The sequence below is a fragment of the Petromyzon marinus genome, chromosome 31 (genome assembly GCF_048934315.1).
Source record: "Petromyzon marinus isolate PM22_M1 ecotype Great Lakes invasive population chromosome 31, UKy_Petmar_22M1.pri1.0, whole genome shotgun sequence".
Lineage (NCBI taxonomy): Eukaryota > Metazoa > Chordata > Hyperoartia > Petromyzontiformes > Petromyzontidae > Petromyzon > Petromyzon marinus.
The window spans coordinates 15,646,421-15,663,230 of NC_133697.1; the positions used below are offsets into that span (position 1 = coordinate 15,646,421).

Below are 16,810 nucleotides of genomic sequence, written 5' to 3' on the forward strand. Positions count from 1 at the left end.
AGGGCTGGAAGGAGTGCGTGAGCTCTGGAAAGGAATGATTTTTGTTGTGTTCAGGCTTCCCAGATGAACAGCTCGCTGCCGTTACATCTGTGCAGCGCGGTGAGTTTGCTCGCCTCTTCGTTCCAGAGCCGAAATCGGGTTTCTGTTCCGAGGGCGCCAGGTGGACCGCGCTGTCCTCTGTCATTCCTACACTCGGTGCGAGAGGTCTCGCGTCATTATGGAACAGTGAGTGGCCTGCGACACAATGCGAAAGCCTATTACGCGTAAAGTTACTGCAACTAATACTGGTGCACTGTCGAGGGCTGTGCAGTTATTTTACGCACACGGACAAGCGACAACTCGACATACATGTGTGCAACAAGTTTCTGCAACAAGTTGCTACAACAACAAAAGTGTGCATCCCAGTGCAGTCCCCCAGTTAGCGTGACCCGATGCGGTGTGCCCGGTGTGCCCACCGTGCCCACCGCACGGTTCGGATTTTGTGACCCACATCAAAGGTGCCACACGCGGGCATCAAACCCCGCACCGCTCTATCACCAGACGATTTGCGTCGGTGAGTTGGTACAGTGCAATAAAACATCAAGGCAGTGCAAGGCGATTGAAATATGTATATGCGTTTTTTGATCTATTTCTCCGGGATTTAAATAGTTGCAATTGTTTAAGTTAACCCAAGAATGAGAAACAGACGTTTACAATCAACACAAAGGAGAGAATGCCTGTATACATTATCCTGACGTTGCCCAGCTTTTCCGATTTCTGCAGCAAAGCGTGTCAGTGTGCACAAAGGCGCTTCTCTGTCAAGGGACAAACCCCTCGGCTTTGTATCCTAATTCGTGTGCCCAGTTTTGTGTTCCTGTAATCGGGCAGAAGGCCTCTGCGAAACTCCTGCGCGTGATTTTTGTTCCCCCCGTTTGGGGTTCCTCGGCCGATGGCGGTGGTGGCCGCTCTCGCCGCAGGTGCCGTGGTCACACCTGGGCCGCGTGGCGCGCGCCTCGGGGTGGGGGGGAGCGGGGGGGTTACGGGCCCGCGTGAGGTGCGCGCAGCGCGGGCGTGTGGAGCGCGATTCGTCTCGGCCTCCCAATGGAGCGCTCCTCCCCAGACGCGCTCCTTTCTTCCGCGGCCATCTGTTCCCCCACGGCGCCCGTGATTTGCATGGCAGGCGACTTGACCCGGTGGGTTGAACACTCCAGCACAGGGACTCGCCACCCCCCACCCTACCCCACACACGCACGCACACAATAAGCATGAGCCGATGTGTTTGATAAGGATACGCCCCGCCCCGCCCCGGTGCGGTGGTGGGGTTGTGGCAGAAGCGCCGAGTAAAAGTGAAAAATAAGAAACGATTAATCTCGGGCCGCGTCAACAAACGCGCCATCAGCGGCCGAGTTTGCGTTCGCCGTGCGCTAGGGCGCGTTGTGCACGTGGCCCCTCCGTGCGCAGAGCAGCGAGCAGAGTCGCTCGCAACAGGTGGGGAGCGATCCGCGATGACGGGACGACGGACACTCGCCACGCTGGGTGTGTGACCACCCAGGCAATGGCGCGCTTACGATGAGACCGCCTCGAGGTTTCACTCGGGCCGGTGCGGCGGCGAGCCAAGCCGGGCCATGGCCCCAGCGTGGCTGGCACGGCCTTCGCGTAGCTGCACGCGCGTCTGGACCTGCGGGCCGACGGAGCGACTCTCATCCCATCGTGATGCGTGTTCCATGTTGATGACGTCAGCGCGCCTTCACTCGGTCGATGAGGTTAATTGGGATGCTGCTGACTCGGTAGCCATCCACCGTTTCATTGCAAATGGAACTTTGATCCGAGAAAGGTGCAAACACCGAAACCAAGCATTTGGCCAGGCGTGCTGTCATCGCGCTGCAGTGACATCACCGCATTGTTGATGTTCTCAGGCGCAGCTCGTGACTGCTGCATGGGTCAGGCCTCCCCAATCCTCTTCCCTTCCTTGTCGCCTCCTGCCGTCTCCACTGCGTCTCCACTGCGTTGTGATGTTGTTCGTGCCTCCTCAGTTGTTCTCACCACGTGGCCTGCATCGACGTCACATTCAATCACATGACGTCACAATGACGTCTCTACAGTGGGTAGCACATTACCAAGTAGCGTCGTTGTGTCGCTAACAGAATAGACAACGCCTCCTTCCTATACTTCTCTTTCCACATACACGATACATATTTTACAGGATGCATCGACCGCACGGCCTTCTGGAAGTGCATCTTATCAGCTCCATTGGTTCAATACAATAACAATTTGGGCCGGTTTCGACGTTTGATGTCTCATCAGCAGAGAAAGGCTTGCTTGAACCAATGCTGGTAAACAGCCTGATGTGTATAGGCAGTGCAGGGACGCGCCCGTGCGTGACTTTCACGTCTTTTAGTTTTCTCATTATCAAGGCTGCCAGCTCGGCGCAACTCGCTGCCAGGGAGGGCCGCTGCGAGGTGCCTCTCGAATCGACGCACTCCGAGCTGGTGGGTCCGTGACCGTTTGTCGCAGTGAGTCGGTGCCATTGTCCCTGGGGTGAACTTCAACCGTGGTTTGGGAGTGTCACCTGTGTGCAGATGAGCGCGCGTATCGCGGGTGACAGCCACCGCACTGTCCCGCGGGATGGGGGAGTTGCCCGTGACCCCACTGAACCGGCCCCGGCTGATGGTACGGAGAGGCTCGCGCCGCGTGTCCGTGACGGCAGCGGTGCACTCACGATGGACGCGCGGCATCTCGCGTCCAATATGACACTCAATGTACCCGTTTACCTCTTTAATGGGGGTAAATAGTAGGGGCTACAACCGTCATATCCCACTCGGTTGTGAAGCGTGCCCTCCTCGCCCCTTCAGCCAACCCGCACGAACCCCGTCGTGGTGAAGTGTGGTCAAACAATCCCCCCCGCGTAACCGACACGGCGTGGGGGAGTCAACTACGCCCGCGATGTTGTTGTTGTTTGTTGTATAATTGTCGGGCGTGGACACCGACTGCATCTGTGCTCACAGTCGCATTCATCCTAGCGGCAAACTGAGCACGTGACCGCATTGAGAAGCGCTGCTGCCCCCCCCCGTCCCTGGCAGTCCACGCAGCGCGCCGCCTCTCGTCACGGCGGATCCCCCTCCCCCCTCCCCCCACCGATAAAGGCCCCACCGTCGTCCCACACTCACTGGGCCGCACATCATCAACGTCACACTCTCGTCATCTTCACTGTCGTAATCTCCACTGTCGTCATCTTCACTGTCGTCATCTCTACTGTCGTCATCTCCACTCTCGTCATCTCTACTGTCGTCATCTTCACTCTCGTCATCTCCACTCTCGTCATTTTCACTGTCGTCATCTTCACTGTCGTCATCTTGACTGTCGTCATCTCTACTGTCGTCATCTCCACTCTCGTCATCTCCACTCTCGTCATCTCCACTCTCGTCATCTTCACTGTCGTCATCTTCACTGTCGTCATCTCCACTGTCGTCATCTCAACTGTCGTCATCTCCACTGTCGTCATCTCCACTGTCGTCATCTCCACTCTCGTCATGTTCACTCTCGTCATCTCCACTGTCGTCATCTTCACTGTCGTCATCTTCACTGTCGTCATCTCCACTCTCGTCATCTTCACTGTCGTCATCTCCACTCTCGTCATCTCCACTGTCGTCATCTTCACTCTCGTCATCTCCACTCTCGTCATCTCTACTGTCGTCATCTCCACTCTCGTCATCTCCACTGTCGTCATCTCCACTGACGTCATCTCCACTGTCGTCATCTTCACTCTCGTCATCTCCACTGTCGTCATCTTCACTGTCGTCATCTCCACTCTCGTCATCTTCACTGTCGTCATCTTCACTCTCGTCATCTTCACTGTCGTCATCTCCACTGTCGTCATCTCCACTGTTGTCATCTTCACTGTCGTCATCTCTACTCTCGTCATCTTCACTCTCGTCATCTCCACTGTCGTCATCTTCACTCTCGTCATCTCCACTGTCGTCATCGTCACTCTCGTCATCTTCACTCTCGTCATCTCCACTGTCGTCATCTTCACTCTCGTCATCTCCACTGTCGTCATCTTCACTCTCGTCATCTTCACTCTCGTCATCTCCACTCTCGTCATCTCCACTGTCGTCATCTCCACTGTCGTCATCTTCACTGTCTCATCTCTACTCTCGTCATCTTCACTCTCGTCATCTCCACTGTCGTCATCTTCACTCTCGTCATCTCCACTGTCGTCATCTTCACTCTCGTCATCTTCACTCTCGTCATCTCCACTGTCGTCATCTTCACTCTCGTCATCTCCACTGTCGTCATCTTCACTCTCGTCATCTTCACTCTCGTCATCTCCACTCTCGTCATCTCCACTGTCGTCATCTCCACTGTCGTCATCTTCACTGTCTCATCTCTACTCTCGTCATCTTCACTCTCGTCATCTCCACTGTCGTCATCTTCACTCTCGTCATCTCCACTGTCATCATCTTCACTCTCGTCATCTTCACTCTCGTCATCTCGACTGTCGTCATCTTCACTCTTGTCATCTCCACTGTCGTCATCTTCACTCTCGTCATCTCCACTCTCGTCATCTCCACTGTCGTCATCTCCACTGTCGTCATCTTCACTGTCTCATCTCTACTCTCGTCATCTTCACTCTCGTCATCTCCACTGTCGTCATCTTCACTCTCGTCATCTCCACTGTCGTCATCTTCACTCTCGTCATCTTCACTCTCGTCATCTCTACTCTCGTCATCTCCACTCTCGTCATCTCCACTCTCGTCATCTCTACTGTCGTCATCTCCACTGTCGTCATCTCCACTGTCGTCATCTCCACTGTCGTCATCTTCACTGTCATCATCTCCACTCTCGTCATCTTTACTCTCGTCATCTCCACTGTCGTCATCTCCACTGTCGTCATCTTCACTGTCGTCATCTCCACTGTCGTCATCTTCACTCTCGTCATCTCCACTGTCGTCATCTTCACTGTCGTCATCTCCACTGTCGTCATCTTCACTCTTGTCATCTCCACTGTCGTCATCTTCACTCTCGTCATCTCCACTCTCGTCATCTCCACTGTCGTCATCTTCACTCTCGTCATTTTCACTGTCGTCATCTTCACTGTCGTCATCTTCACTGTCGTCATCTTCACTGTCGTCATCTCCACTGTCGTCATCTCCACTCTCGTCATCTCCACTGTCGTCATCTTCACTCTCGTCATCTTCACTGTCGTCATCTTCACTGTCGTCATCTCCACTGTCGTCATCTCCATTCTCGTCATTTCCACTGTCGTCATCTTCACTCTTGTCATCTCCACTGTCGTCATCTTCACTCTCGTCATCTTCACTCTTGTCATCTTCACTATCGTCATCTTCACTCTCGTCATCTCTACTCTCGTCATCTCCACTGTCGTCATCTTCACTCTCGTCATCTCTACTGTCGTCATCTCCACTGTCGTCATCTTCACTGTTGTCATCTCCACTGTCGTCATCTTCACTCTCGTCATCTCCACTCTCGTCATCTTCACTCTCGTCATCTTCACTCTCGTCATCTTCACTGTCGTCATCTTCACTCTCGTCATCTCCACTGTCGTCATCTCCACTCTCGTCATCTCCACTCTCGTCATCTCCACTGTCGTCATCTCCACTCTCGTCATCTCCACTGTCGTCATCTCCACTCTCGTCATCTTCACTGTCGTCATCTTTACTCTCGTCATCTCCACTCTCGTCATCTCCACTGTCGTCATCTTCACTCTCGTCATCTTCACTGTCGTCATCTTCACTCTCGTCATCTTCACTCTCGTCATCTCCACTGTCGTCATCTCCACTCTCGTCATCTTCACTGTCGTCATCTCCATTCTCGTCATCTTCACTGTCGTCATCTTCACTCTCGTCATCTCCACTCTCGTCATCTCCACTGTCGTCATCTTCACTCTCGTCATCTTCACTGTCGTCATCTTCACTCTCGTCATCTTCACTCTCGTCATCTCCACTGTCGTCATCTCCACTCTCATCATCTTCACTGTCGTCATCTCCACTCTCGTCATCTCCACTGTCGTCATCTTCACTGTCGTCATCTTCACTCTCGTCATCTCCACTCTCGTCATCTTCACTGTCGTCATCTTCACTCTCGTCATTTTCACTCTCGTCATCTCCACTGTCGTCATCTTCACTGTCGTCATCTTCACTCTCGTCATCTCCACTGTCGTCATCTCCACTGTCGTCATCTTCACTCTCGTCATCTCCACTCTCGTCATCTTCACTGTCGTCATCTTCACTCTCGTCATCTCCACTGTCGTCATCTCCACTGTCGTCATCTTCACTCTCGTCATCTCCACTCTCGTCATCTTCACTGTCGTCATCTTCACTCTCGTCATCTCCACTCTCGTCATCTCCACTGTCGTCATCTCCACTGTCGTCATCTCCACTGTCGTCAGCTCCACTCTCGTCATCTCCACTGTCGTCATCTTCACTGTCGTCATCTTCACTGTCGTCATCTCCACTCTCGTCATCTTCACTCTCGTCATCTCCACTGTCGTCATATCCACTGTCGTCATCTCCACTGTCGTCATCTTCACTGTCGTCATCTCCCTTGTCGTCATCTTCACTCTCGTCATCTCCACTCTCGTCATCTCCACTGTCGTCATCTCCACTCTCGTCATCTCCACTGTCGTCATCTTCACTGTCGTCATCTCCACTGTCGTCATCTTCACTCTCGTCATCTCCACTCTCGTCATCTCCACTGTCGTCATCTCCACTGTCGTCATCTCCACTCCCCGTCGGGTTGCGGAGAACTGCACGCGCTCTGTCCCCCAACTCATGTGGCTGGGGATGGGGGGGGGGCTGCCCAGCCCCCCTCCCCCCACTGCTGAATTCTTATTGTCGAATCAGAACTGTTGGTGCAATATTTGAGCACCACCGTTTGCAGCTGTGGCGACGACCGAGTTGCACGCGGCATGATAGTTGCTGCTCTCACACTCACTGAGCTGTTAATGCCGCGGCTATAATTTCATGCACTTCTACAAAAGATGCCAGGGTGAGTCCAGCTCGGGTTGCGTGCCTGCATCATCTCTCCTCCATTTATCATCCCCCCCGCCGCTGCCATGCAGCCTGGTCCTCATGTGCGGGGGAGCTCAGGTGTCGCAGTGCGGGGTGGGGGGGGGGGGTACAGGGGGGGGGTGCAGGTGTCTTAGTGCGGGGTGGGGGGGGCGGTACAGGGGGGGGGTGCAGGTGTCGCAGTGCGGGAGGGGTGAAGGGGGGGTGCAGGTGTCGCAGTACGGGGGGGGGCGAAGGGGCTGTGCAGGTGTCGGGGGGGGGGGGGGCTCAGCCGCACTGAGGAAGTTTAGGGGGCTGCCCTACTCGCGAATTGTTCCTGGTGGCTGTTGGGTAAATTTCCAATGGGATCTGCGAAATTCACCCCAGACGTCGTCGTCGCGTTAAAGAGGCTCTCTCTGTTCTCTCTACTCTCTCTACACTCTCTACTCTCTCTACTCTCTCTATACTCTCTGTTCTCTCTACACTCTCTGTGCTCTCTACTCTCTCTACACTCTCTACACTCTCTACACTCTCTGTTCTCTCTGTTCTCTCTGCACTCTCTACACTCTCTACACTCTCTGTTCTCTCTACTCTCTCTACTCTCTCTACTCTCTCTCTGCACTCTCTACACTCTCTGTTCTCTCTGCACTCTCTACACTCTCTACACTCTCTGTTCTCTCTACTTTCTCTACTCTCTCTACACTCTCTACTCTCTCTACTCTCTCTACTCTCTCTACACTCTCTACACTCTCTGTTCTCTCTGCACTCTCTACTCTCTACTCTCTCTACACTCTCTACTCTCTCTACACTCTCTACTCTCTCTACTCTCTCTACACTCTCTACACTCTCTGTTCTCTCTGTTCTCTCTGCACTCTCTACTCTCTCTACTCTCTCTACACTCTCTACTCTCTCTACACTCTCTACTCTCTCTACACTCTCTACACTCTCTGTTCTCTCTGTTCTCTCTGCACTCTCTACACTCTCTGCACTCTCTACTCTCTCTACTCTCTCTACACTCTCTACTCTCTCTACTCTCTCTACTCTCTCTACTCTCTCTATACTCTCTACACTCTCTACTCTCTCTACACTCTCTACTCTCTCTACTCTCTCTACTCTCTCTACTCTCTCTGCACTCTCTGTTCTCTCTACACTCTCTACACTCTCTGTTCTCTCTGCACTCTCTACTCTCTCTACTCTCTCTACTCTCTCTACTCTCTCTACACTCTCTACTCTCTCTACTCTCTCTACTCTCTCTGTTCTCTCTACACTCTCTACACTCTCTACTCTCTCTGCTCTCTCTGTTCTCTCTGTTCTCTCTACACTCTCTACACTCTCTACTCTCTCTACTCTCTCTACACTCTCTACTCTCTCTACACTCTCTACTCTCTCTACACTCTCTACACTCTCTGTTCTCTCTGTTCTCTCTGCACTCTCTACACTCTCTGCACTCTCTACTCTCTCTACTCTCTCTACACTCTCTACTCTCTCTACACTCTCTGTGCTCTCTACTCTCTCTACTCTCTAAACACTCTCTACACTCTCTGTTCTCTCTGCACTCTCTACTCTCTCTACTCTCTCTACACTCTCTACTCTCTCTACACTCTCTACTCTCTCTACTCTCTCTACTCTCTACTCTCTCTACACTCTCTACTCTCTCTACACTCTCTACTCTCTCTACTCTCTCTACTCTCTCTACTCTCTCTGCACTCTCTGTTCTCTCTACACTCTCTACACTCTCTGTTCTCTCTGCACTCTCTACTCTCTCTACTCTCTCTACACTCTCTACTCTCTCTACTCTCTCTACTCTCTCTGCACTCTCTGTTCTCTCTACACTCTCTACACTCTCTACTCTCTCTGCTCTCTCTGTTCTCTCTACACTCTCTACACTCTCTACTCTCTCTACTCTCTCTACTCTCTACTCTCTCTGCATTCTTTACTCTCTCTGCTCTCTCTACTCTCTCTGCACTCTCTACACTCTCTGTTCTCTCTACACTCTCTACACTCTTTGTTCTCTCTACACTCTCTACACTCTCTGTTCTCTCTACACTCTCTACACTCTCTGCACTCTCTGTTCTCTCTACACTCTCTACACTCTCTGCACTCTCTGCTCTCTCTGCTCTCTCTGTTCTCTCTACACTCTCTACACTCTCTGTTCTCTCTACACTCTCTACACTCTCTACACTCTCTGCGCTCTCTGCTCTCTCTGCTCTCTCTGTTCTCTCTACTCTCTCTACTCTCTCTACACTCTCTGCACTCTCTGTTCTCTCTACTCTCTCTACTCTCTCTGTTCTCTCTGCTCTCTCTGCTCTCTCTGCACTCTCTGCGCACTCTGCTCTCTCTACTCTCTCTACTCTCTCTGTTCTCTCTACTCTCTCTACTCTCTGCACTCTCTGCACTCTCTACTCTCTCTACACTCTCTGCACTCTCTGCACTCTCTACTCTCTCTGCACTCTCTGCACTCTCTGCACTCTCTACTCTCTCTGCTCTCTCTACTCTCTCTGCTCTCTCTGCTCTCTCTCTGCTCTCTCTGCACTCTCTGCGCACTCTGCTCTCTCTGCTCTCTCTGCTCTCTGTTCTCTCTGCACTCTCTGCGCACTCTGCTCTCTCTGCTCTCTCTGTTCTCTCTGTTCTCTCTACACTCTCTGCACTCTCTGCGCACTCTGCTCTCTCTGCTCTCTAAACTCTCTGAACTCTCTGCACTCTCTGCACTCTTCGCGGAACCTTCGCAGCTCCCGGTTCGGTGCTGAGCCGAATGCGCGTGCGGTTGCTGTGGGTGCCGTTCCCTCGCGTGATAGCAGCAGCAGCAAGCGGTCAGGAAGCATTTCGATGCCAATGTCGAGGTCCCTGAGCCAAGACGTGGGGGGCTTCAGAAGAGAGAAAGGTCGTGCAGTTTGGGTTGCATGGCCACAGTCACGCTACTGTGGCCTGTGTCTTTAATGTCACATTTATGAAGCGAATGCAATTCAAGGTCCCGTCGTCAGCACCACCATCAGCATTTGTTTCATCTCGTCGAGAAGGAGAAAACCGCGGTCTCCCAAACACCACCCATGATTTATGTCCCAAGTGTGCGTTCCCGTCTCTTGGCCGTATATAAGAGGCGTGTTGGGAGGGGGGGGGGGGGTATCCGGACACCCAAAGCGGCCTCGCCCCGTGCACTGCGCCCAGTCCCCTCCACCCTGGGACCCTGGGAGCAGGCGGCCCGCGCGTGGCCCGTGACTGATGCCCTCGGCCCGCCCACTGCAACTTTCCCAGCGTGAGCCGCTGGTTCCGACATTCAACCGGGAACAAACGCACCTTCTCATCACTTCAACGCGCACGGTCCTGGCTCTTCTCCAACAAACGCTATAGAATCACCCCTGTAATTAATTAATTGTCACTCCGGGGTCTGAAAAAAGGGGGTCTTCTTGGGAATGAATGGCTCTCGCCTTCATAATGAATTAATAGAAACGCGTATTATCAGTAAGATTGCAATGGACTAGGGAGCGAACTTAGCTTTTATAAACATCGGAGATAAAACGGAGGTTCTGGTGCAGCGTATTTGAATTCATGTTTGAAGAGGGACAATCATTCCACGCTGAGCCGCTCCATAGAGACCCATGCACAAGACCACCAGGTATGCAGCGTTCACGGTAGAAGTCTAAGCAAGGCCGAAGCTACTGTCACGTTCCGTGCGTTTGTATCTGATCACTAAAACAACAGAAACATCCCGGATAGCATACACGCGGCGATAGGGACTTGAGTAGCTCTATAAGAGACCCCAGTATTTAGTGCGTCATTGCTCCCGACATAACAGGCGCAGGCAACGCTGAGTCGTGCCCAGTGTGGAGAACACAAGGGAAGTGGACACTGAAACACACCTGCACTGCTCAAAGCCAGAGACAAGTCAGTGAGCGTGTTTCCCTACCCAGATGTTAGCGGTGGACATTCCAAATTCCGATGGTAGCCACTATACCATCGTTGGCGTCCCACAAAGTGGTACTTCAGTGCACTGCATATTTAAACCTTAGAATTTACCAAAGGTAGATATTGCATATTCTTCTCTTTCCCCCCTACTGTCGGGGGGGGGGGGGGGGGTTGATGATGGGCTGAGTCGACCTCCAGGCGGAAATTGAGGTGGCGACCTCCCGCTTGTGAGTGGCATCCAGCCCCCTACTCCGCAAATGCGCGCTTTGAACATGGATCCCTGTTTGTTTACAAATGATCACGACAGTCATCCTGTGTCTGTTTAATGTTCAGCTCTCTGTGGTTTAGTTTTGTGCGCTGTGATCAAACTGGAGGTGATCTGCCCGAGTCGATTCGCACTGCACAGGGAATTTTATATTTCGCTGAGATTTGGCGACCGCTTTGTGGTTGTGAAATATTTTAGATTTCTCCTCATGAAATGTGATGTCTCTGTCTGTGTTCATATTGCTTTACCTTATTGCTGTACTTTACCCAGCTCACTCTTACAAATGACTCATCCTGGTCTCTTGAATTATTCCCTAGTTCAACAAAATCAGCTGGCACCCTGACCAGCAACGAGTCGTCATAGAGGGGGGTGGGGGGGGGAGCGGTGGCGCAGTGGTTAGCGCCCTGCGCTCCGAACCCAGCAACCAGAGTTCGATTCCCCCCCGAGTTCAATAACAGTAGCGAATACCCTTACCAGTATTGGGCATCCACTAGGTCGACTCAGCCTCAAATTACTGTCCGGTGCGATGTGAAATAACATCCACTGGGAAGACAAAGACGGCCGGGCGTGGTGATGGCCACGCAGCCCCTCCGTGGAGGCCGTGCCGGGCTTCATAGATGCTCGCTAGCATCACTTGCCCCCAGAGTGGGTATGGCTATGCGGGAGACGTGACCACCCTCTGCTACACACGACGTGAGATCGCCCTGCGGAGGCGTGAGGCGATGGAGGAGGCAGGGGAGGGGGGCGGCAGGAAGCTCCGGAGACCGCCTCGGCCCTCGCCTGCTGATCCGAGCCTGGTTCACCGCTCGGTGGGTGACTGGGCCGCGCGCATTGTTTAGGAGCCCTGCGAGAGGGGCTGTGGTCCCTGTAGACAATGCCGTGACGACGATGGCGTGACGACGATGCCGTGACAACGATGCCGTGACGACGATGCCGTGACAATGATGCCGTGACGACGATGGCGTGACGATGATGCCGTGACAATGATGCCGTGACAATGATGCCGTGACGACGATGGCGTGACAATAATGCTGTGACAATGATGCCGTGACAATGATGCTGTGACAATGATGCCGTGACGATGATGCCGTGACGATGCCGTGACGATGATGCCGTGACAATGATGCCGTGACAATGATGCCGTGACGATGCCGTGACAGCTGCCTCTGGGCTCAAGCGGCTCCGTGGACACTGCCACGGCTCACGTGAGACGCGGGCCTCGTGTGGCTGCCTGGTAAAGGGGGAAGGGTGGATACAATCACTCGAAGTGAAGTGGAGTTGTTGTTTTAAAACTAATTTCTATAAATAAATAAAAAACGTAATTAATCGTAGAGGTTGCAATTCGGTATCCGTGGTTGTGATTGTATGGCCGACGCACGCATCGGCAAGGTATGTTGGGGGTGAGATCATCAGCCACGGTAGTAAACCATAACGTGGCGATTGCGATTTTTATCCAGCAGAGAACTGTGTATCACCAATAGGTGCGTCTGCCTTTAATACCAAGCGTGGGATATCACCAGTGCAGCTGATTTCCCTGTTTGGAGTGCGATAAGTCTTTTTTCGTACGAATGTCCCAGTGGAACGCGATGTGGTGAATGTGGTAAGTGGAGAACCACAGGAAGGCCTCCAGCCGCAACCAGGATCGCGTCGGAGGAGCCACCCTTGGCTGTGTGGAACAACGCCTCGCCGTGTCCGGGTTTAGGGGCTCGTGAGCGCCGTTCGTGACTCCGACTCCGCTCCCACTGCCCTCATCCCTGGGGCGAGGGGCGTACGGGAACGAGCAACAAGAACACGGAGGAGGAGCCACCTGACATCGCGTCGCATCCTCATCGTCGTGATCACCGGCCAAGATGAAGGTCTCCCCAAGCCGATGCTACGACGAACGAAAACTCCTGCACAAGAACTGATTCAATCGCTCCGTCTCCACTATGGACGTGCTTTGGCTGTCTTTCCCACATCCGTCTCGAGCATTAGCTCGTGCGTATGCTCTGATCTGCTTGTTCCTCTTTCTGCCTCTCGGTGTAATTCCACATCTACACGCTTCTCTACGCATTTCAACGTTCATGTTTCTGATCCATTTATCTTACCATACAGACACGAATTAAAACGTTCCTCTTCAGGAACATTGGTATGATGCTTTTAATGATCAGATTCTGTTTTCCAAAACCAATGTGTGTGTGTGCCTGTGTATGTAACCCCTCCAGCTTCAAAAATTTACCACGAAACCACGAATTAAAAATGTAACTAATAAGCTTGTGCCGGAGGCCCCGGGGGGACAGGGGTATATGACGTCTCCTGGCCAAACCCCAATTGGCGGAGCCAGGAGATTGAATCTATACTCTTGGGGCTCCTCCAGAAACAGCGAAAAGCCACTTCGTGTGGCCACGTGGAATGTTCGAACGCTCACTGCGGAGGAGAGGCTGCCACTCTTCTGTCGGGAGCTGGACCGGTACCGCCTGGAGCTCTGTGGCATTCAGGATGTCCGGTGGTCCGCTTCTGGCTCCTGCCACCATGAGGGGTGGACAGTCCTCTACTCGGGGCAGCAGACTGCCAAACAACAGGGTGTGGCTCTTCTTTTGAACAAAATAACGAAGGGGGCGTGGGAGCGTGGCGGTGAGGTGTGGGAAGCTGTAAGCCCCAGGCTACTTTGGGCTCGCCTTCCCATCAAACGGAGGCGAGGAGTGGTGGTCGTGGTTACTTATGCCCCCACCGAAGACGAACATCCGTGGAGGGATGCAGGCAAAGCCGATGGGTCAGATGCCTTCTATGACCTCCTGTCACAGGTGCTGGCTAAAGTGGCCCCTCGGGATAGAATCATCTTGTTGGGTGACTTCAATGCCCGAGTTGGACATGATGCTGGCACATGGTCTGGAATGATTGGAGGGCATGGGCCAGATCAGCTCAATAACAACAGTAGGCAGCTGCTAGATTTTTGTGCAGCCCATGGGCTCGTAATTACCAACACGCTGTTCCGGCATCGGCGCATCCACACAACATCATGGATACATGCCGGGACCAAGCAAGAACATCTGCTGGACTACATAGTGACGGACCAGCGGATGCAAGCCCATGTCCTTGACACCAGGACCTACCGTGGAGCTGATCTGCCCTCTGACCATCGAATTGTCATCTGTAAGATGCGCCTGCCATTCTTCCACTCTGGTGGTGGGTGTATACCCAGGACCCCATTCCAACCTAAAGTGGCCTGGTCTCAGTTATCTGATGAAAGTTGCAAGCGAGAATTTAATCATCGCTTGCGGCTGAGGTTGGCATCGTCCCCCACTCCTCCTGATGTCGAGGGTAAATGGGCGAGGTTTAGGACTGTGACTCATGCAGCTGCAATGGCTGCTTTGGGTACGCGGTCCAGACCTCCCCAGAGACCCTGGCTGACAGAGGAGGTGTTCAGGATAGTTGAGAAAAAGCGACAGGCCCATTGTCATCGGCTACAGAATCCCACGTCAGAGAATGAGGAGGCTTACTGCAGCCTTCGCTCGGAGGTTCGGAGAGCCGTGAGGCGCTGCAAGGATGGGTGGTGGTCGCGGATTGCTGAGGAGATGGAGTCTGCCTCAGTGGCCCGCGATCACAAATCTCTATTTAACTCCATCAAAAAAGTAACCTGCAGCGCAACACCTATTACCATCATGATGGGAAAAAACGGTGATCCAATCTCCGACCCCCAGGAACAAGTTTGCAGATTTGTTGAGCATTTCTGTGAGGTCCTGGGGGAGGGGAAATCCCTCAGTCAGGAAAACATCGTGGCACAAAGTGGGGATGACCCTGCTGAGGCTGCGGTGCCTCAAATATTGGAAGAAGTTACCCCCTGTGAGTGGCTGGCTGAGGTGCCATCTGTTGAGGATGTACTGAAGGCGATCCGGTGTCTGAGACCAGGAAAGGCACCGGGCAGAGATGATCTCCCAAGCGAAATGCTGAGGGAGGGTGGCGTTTGTGTACAGACTGCCCTATATGACATCATAACAACAGTCTGGACCACTGGACGGGTTCCGCAGGATTGGAAGGATGCCCTGGTGGTCCCCCTCTTTCAGAAGGGGGACCGCACAGACTGTAACAACTACAGGGGCATCTCACTCCTCAGTGTGCCGGGAAAGGTCCTGGCAAGGATTATTCAACATCGCCTTGCCAGGCACGCTGAGGAGAGGCTTGCGGAGCCCCAATGCGGTGTCAGGAAAGGGCGGTCCTGCACAGATGCCATATTTTCTGTCCGTCTGCTACAGCAGAGGTGTAGGGAATTCCAGCAAGACCTACATCTCTGCTATATTGACCTGGTCAAGGCCTATGATACCATCAGTATGCCTGGGCTCTGGGTTGTTCTTCGTGCTTTTGGAGTCCCTGACCCTCTGCTCACGATCATTAAGGACCTTCATGATGGTGAGCGGGCCCGGGTAAAACTATGTGGCCGGGAGTCAGAGCCATTCCTTGTACACCTTGGGGTGCGACAGGGATATCCTCTGGCTCCCACATTATTTAACATCTATATTGACCACGTAGTTCGTAAAGCCTTCAATAGCTGTACCGGGGGAATCTCCATTTGGTACAGATATAATGGGAGGCTGATCGATGCCCGGGTGCGGTCAAGGGATGGCTCCCTATTGCTCAACCACGTTATGTATGCCGATGATTTGGTAATAGCCGCTCATTCAGATGAGGAGTTGGAGACGCTGCTGCTGAGGCTGGAGAGTGCCACTAAGAGATGGGGCCTTACCATCAGCCCCACCAAAACTACTGTAAGCACCTGCCTGGGTATTTTATACCATCGGACACTCCACCCCCACAACTCCCAATCGGTGATGGGGCAGTTGTGGAGAGAGTGGAGAGTTTCCCATACCTGGGCAGTGAGCTTATGACCGGCTCCAGTTTAACAGCAGAGGTCTCACTCCTAATAAGTCGAGCGGCAATATATTTTCATCAGTTGCGTAACGCAGTGTGGAAGCTACCTGGTCTGTCGCTCCGCACTAAGCTTCAGGTCGTCTCGGCCACGGTCATTCCCTCCCTTCTCTACGCTTGCGAAACGTGGACCCCCCTAATGGAACATCTTGGCCGGTTTGAAACATTTAGGCTAGCCTGCCTACGATCCATCCTGGGTTTAACCAGGCTGGATTGTGTGAGGAGCTCACAAATCCTTAAAAGATCTGGGCAAGGTCCCATCGGTGAGCTCCTCCGGCAGGCAAGGCTGCGTTGGCTGGGTCATGTAGCCCGCACGCCCAGCCACCGCATGCCGAAACAGCTTTTGTTCGGCCGGATCGAGGGGGCTAAACGGGCGCGGCACGGACTAGAGAAGAGATGGAGTGATGTGGTACAGGAGGACGTGGAGCTGAGTGGACTTGTCGATGACTGGTACCAGCGGTGTCAAGATCGGCCTCTGTGGGGGAGGCTCGTGAAGGACGCTGCTACTGGGCAGTTGGAGGCAGTCGCCCTCCAACAACAACGGAGGGCGGAGGAGCGACGCTCACAACAACGAGCGGAGCGCCGGGTGGCTAAAGCACAGCAGGTTGGCACAGTAGGGGGCACAGGTGGTGCATCAGCCAGTAATCTCAGTCATCTCAGTCAGTCGACCCGTGGCACCTGGGTCTGCCCCGTGACCTCCTGACCGCGGGCGTTCGACACTTCACGTGGCCTCAAGGTGCACATGGCCTGGCAC

At 53.3% G+C, this 16,810-nt stretch overlaps 1 long non-coding RNA gene across 1 annotated transcript; it reads left to right on the plus strand.

The window, feature by feature from the left end:
• Window positions 1–146: 146 nt before the first annotated feature.
• Window positions 147–13,290, plus strand: LOC142929588 (uncharacterized). The gene is made up of 2 exons (XR_012945749.1): window positions 147–1,172; window positions 12,857–13,290. It is a non-coding gene; the product is annotated as an uncharacterized LOC142929588 (long non-coding RNA).
• Window positions 13,291–16,810: the final 3,520 nt, after the last annotated feature.